The sequence below is a fragment of the Myotis lucifugus genome, unplaced genomic scaffold, assembly GCF_000147115.1.
Source record: "Myotis lucifugus unplaced genomic scaffold, Myoluc2.0 scaffold_159, whole genome shotgun sequence".
In the NCBI taxonomy this organism is placed as follows: domain Eukaryota; kingdom Metazoa; phylum Chordata; class Mammalia; order Chiroptera; family Vespertilionidae; genus Myotis; species Myotis lucifugus.
The window spans coordinates 2346490-2351662 of record NW_005871207.1 but is presented as its reverse complement, the minus strand read 5'-3'; positions in this window follow the sequence as shown (position 1 = coordinate 2351662).

Here is a 5173-nt window from a genome sequence, read left to right as displayed (position 1 = left end):
TCTAAGTCCTGAACTCTAGATTCTTATAATTAACTGTGTACTTCACATCTCCAATTAAGAATCTCATTTGTAACAGGTCACAACCTTCTCCTTCTGCATACTGCCCCAAACACTGAACAGTATCTACTTTATTTTAACAATTCTTGTCACAAAGTAACCTCACCATTGCCTCCTGTATTTTTCTTACACCCTATACCCTCTCCACAAACAAATATTGTCAGCTCTACTTTGAGCATGTCATCAAAATCTATGTCTCACTCATCCATTGTTACCACCCTAGTTCAACCTCACCATCTCTCACCTAGGTTATTATATTCTCCTCTCTGTTTATCTGTCCATAAATAGGAGTGTGAAAAAGTAGGTGGGCCCTCCCCCGCGGCCCACAGGCTCTGATTACAGCAAGGCTGGCGGCTGGCGGCTGGCGGGCGGGGCATGAGCTGATGGGCGGTGCCCCGTGATTTTGTGCACTGGGCCTCTAGTATGTATATAAGTTCTTTTTTTTTTTTTAAACATATTTTTATTGATTTCAGAGAGAGGAAGGAAGAGGGAGAGAGAGATAGAAACCTCCATGATGAGAGAGAATCATTGATCGGCTGCCTCCTGCAAGTCCCCTACTGGGGATCGAGCCCACAAGCCAGGCATGTGCACTTGACTGGAATTGAACCCAGGACCCTTCAGTCCACAGGCCAACGCTCTATCCACTGAGCCAAACCAGCTAGGGCTATAAGTTCTTTAGTTAATCTTTTCTAGTCCCCTTCCCTCCTTCCCCTCTGTGCTCTGTCAGGCTGTTCCATGAATCCATGCCTCTGGACCTATTTTGTTTGTGAGTTTATTTTCTTCATTCCACATATAAGTGAGATGATCATATAGGTTTCAGGTATGGGTTTCTATGTTACAAGATCTGTATATTGGACCAGGTGCCCAGTACCCGAAGTCAAATCTTCTCCTGTCACCATATATTAGGACCCTTTTCTCCCTCCACTTGCTTCCCTCTGGCAGCCACCACACTGCTGTTTGTGTTCACTAGTTTCAGTTTTATAGCCTACATATGAGTGAGATTATATGGCTTTTAGCTTTTTATGACTGACTTATTTCACTTAGCAGGATATTCTCAAGATCCATCCATGTTGTTTCAAATGGCAGTATTTCATCCTTTCTTATGGCTGAGTAGTATTCCATTGTGATATGTACCACATCTTTTTTATCTAGTCCTCTATCGCAGGGCACTGGTTGTTTCCATGTCTTGGCCACCATGAATAATGCTGCAATGAACATAGGGCTGCATATATCTTTGTGAATACATGATTTTGAGTTTTTCAGATATATATACCCGGGGGTGGGTTTGCTGGGTCGTATGGTAGCTCTATTCTTAATTTTTTGAGGAATTTCCAGATTGCTTTCCACAGTGGTTGTACCAGTCTACATTCCCACCAGCAGTGAATGAGGGTTCCCTTTTTCTCACAACCTCTCCAACACTTGTTTTTGCTTGTCTTGTTGATAACGGCCATTCTAACAGGTTTGAGGTGGTATCTCATTGTAGTTTTGATTTGCATTTCCCTAATTGTTAGTGATGTTGAACATTTTTTTTCATATATATATTGATTGTTTATATGTATTCTTGAGGGAAATGTATTTTCAGGTCCTCTGCCCACTTTTTGATTGGTTGTTTGTTTGGTGTTGAGTTTTATGAGTTCTTTATTTATTTTGGAAAGTAAACCTTTGTCAGAGCTATTGTTTGCAAGTATCATCTCCTGTGCACCGGGCCTCTAGTATGGAATAACCAGGTACACCAATAAATAAGATAATTTGACAGAGTTATAAATACTACAGAAAAATGTTTGGCAGTAGTGGGATAAAGAGAGATTAGTATAAAGTGCGGAGAGGAGCCCTTTATAGAGAATGGCCAAAGATGTCTTTTCTTTTTTAAAAAATAAATATTTTTATTGATTTCAGAGAGGACGGAAGAGGGAGAGATAGAAACATCAATGATGAGAGAGAATTATTGATTGGCTGCTTCCTGCACGACCCCAACTGGGGATTGAGCCTGCAATCTAGGCATGTGCCCTGACTGGGAATCGAATTGTGACCTCCTGGTTCATAGGTTGATGCTCAACCACTGAGCCATGCCAGCTGGGCCAAAGATGTCTTTTCTAAGGGGATGAAGCCTGGATAAAATTCAGTCAGTCCCTTGAAGGGGAAATGGAAGAGTGTTCTAGTCAGAAAGGAGAGAAAGTGCCAGGCAGGCCCATGGTCCCTAAGGCAGGGCCATGTTTGATAAGGTGAACATGTCTGAACATAGAGAATGGGGGAGGTTGTGAGGCCATAATAGTGAAGGGATAACTATGGACTTTTGGGTTTAAAAGATGACAAAGGGTCACTAAAAAGCATGTAACCCATTCTGATTGGAGTGTAAATTAAACAGAGAATGTCAGATGATTGAAGGGTTTTTTTAATTGAGAACAAAGCTGAGTCAGTTGTATGAGAAGCCAATACAAATTTCCAGTGCAGAAAGTTAAGTAGTATAAATAAAAATGATATATCCAATTTCTCTCAACCATTTTATGAACACTTCTGTCAGGACTGGCTATAAATAAGCACAGGAATTTGAAAGTGGCATCATAAGTTTTTTAAAAGCTTCTTAGTACACATATTTTTAGTCTGAATTTCCTTTATTCAGAATTTATTTATCTTTTTAGTTTTTCTCTGTTACTCATTCAGTTTAGAATTTGGTCCTAAATAGGCCATTTCTAAAATATTTAGACAAAAGCATACTCAGTTGACACTTTTGACACCAAAAGTATTAGATCAATTCTGCTTACTGTAGCTGCTAATTTTGAATTTTTTTCGGATGATCATAATTATCATGTGAGGTAAAATATGCAGTGGAATAAATCTTTTTCATGAATATTTCTACATATCTGATTATTTCCTCATAATATTTTTGAGTGGAAATGAATCAAAGAAATGAAGAATATCAAGGAGCTCACTATAGACTGCCAAATTGTATTTTAAGTATTTTGCAGTATACAGGATAGTAGTAAAAATTGGTTAATTGGACTGCACCAAAATTGAAAATGTCTGCTATTTGAAATACCTGTTACATGGTTACATGCCTGTGTTTGATGATAATGGAGGGACCCTAATTTTGTACAGTGAGGTTGTTCAAACTAGTCAGCTCAGATTCTCCCATGTTGTCCTACATTTGAATCCCTATTTTCAATTCTGCTTTAGTGAGGACAGAACTAAAACCCAATCAGCTTAGTATAAGGTGCTTTATGTTTGTAGTTTTCAATGGTAAAGGAGTGTGATTTGCTTTACAGAATGTGTGATTGTGTGTGTGTTTGTAATGATGTGCTGCACTGTTGTTGCAATGTATATAGAATTTGTGGGTTTGAAGAAGATTGTGGAATACAAAAGCAAAAGTATTTTTTTCCCCTTTAAAACAAGACTTAATTCATACTTAATGGGTTTTCAAATTTTAAAAATTCCGAGGTTGGAGCTGGGCTCATCCTTATGAGTGTCAAAGATGTGGAAATTGGAAGCAAGTGCCATCAGCGCCTTCATTTGGAGAATAATTTTGCATGCTGGTTGCTATGCCAGGCCCTGCATGAGTGGCTCAGTGTGCACCGAAGGACCATTTTAATGTGTGGCATCTGGATGGACACCTGGAAGCTGTGAAGCTTTGAGCTAAGAAGTCATTAATGCTAAAAAAAAATTAACATTAATGTTGATTATCCTCTTTAACTTGTTTCACCCACAACTGCTCAATCATTCTGCAACCAGATTACTGCCTGTTCCATATGTTTCTGTGTCACTTAGGCTTGACTAATTAAAATGTTCTGTTATAGGTGCCACATAAATTTTAAAATTCTGAGATGTCTTTTTAGCCAATTGAAGAGACTTTTAATGTTTTATGAAAATTGATGTATAAATTTCTTCTAACCTGCCAAATACCAAACACATGACCTAGAATTTTATGTTCTATTTGATTTTGATTCAGAAAAACCAATCTATGCATATCAGCTGTGTTCTAAGCTTTGCCAAACTGAAGCTCTCTTTATGATCCTGATAGGTTTTCCCTTAAATTTACTCTTGCTAATGAAAATAAGAATATTTTTAGCTAACAAATCTTTGAGAAAAGGATTAATCCTCATCAGTAAGAAAATAAAAGAAAACTAAAGCATCAATCAAATACCATTCTCTTTTTTTCCAAATTGCCACTGATATAGAAAGATAATAATCAGTGTTGGCATTCGCAAACACTGCTAATGGGAGTGCAGATTGGCAAAATATTTAAAAGGCAATTTGGCAGCATATACTAGTAGTGAGTGCCTTGGTATTTCATTTCTTTGATTCAATTCCATCCAAAAAACATTATGAGAAAAATAATCATATATGTACAAATATTCATAAAAAAAGATTCATCATAATGTTATTTAAAACACCAAAACTTAGAAATATAAATGAATAACTATGAAACTGTGTGGTTAATAAATTCTTCCATGTGATAGAGAAATGCAGTTTTTACAAACAGTGATTTTGAAGACTAATTAATGCCAAAGTAAATTTTCTTGATATGATACTATAATGTTAAAGGAGAAACATTTTTCCAACTAACCCACCACATATGTATTTATAGAAATACCAAACTGAAGGGCAGTGCATCAACATACCTTATTTCCGGTGCTATTTGTTTATTGATTTATTTAAATCTATTTACACATTTAAATAATAACCACTTTCTTTAGTCAGGAGAGAGTTATCAAAAACAAGTTATTATAGAAATTTTCATCAAGTGTTCTATTTGAATAGCTTTAAAATTAATCTCTTATTGAGTGAATATACCACATTTATATGGTCTTATTTAAATTTTTTATATTTTCAAATTTATTCTCCAGCAAAATGCTAAACTTCTTGAGGTTGAGCCTATGTAATTTACTTCATTTTTATCCTGCACAGTGTCTTTTGTAATGCTTCAGATCAACTCTGGGGAACTTTGATAAAAAATATATATGCCCAGATTTTGTTTCTAAAAATTCTCATTCAGCATATCTGCTGTGCCACTAGTGATTCTGATGTAAATAAAATCTCATAATCAGGAGTTCAGTTATTTCAATTATCTGATAGTGGCAATGAAAGACATTTTGCTATTCCTTTTTACCTTATTAGTGAC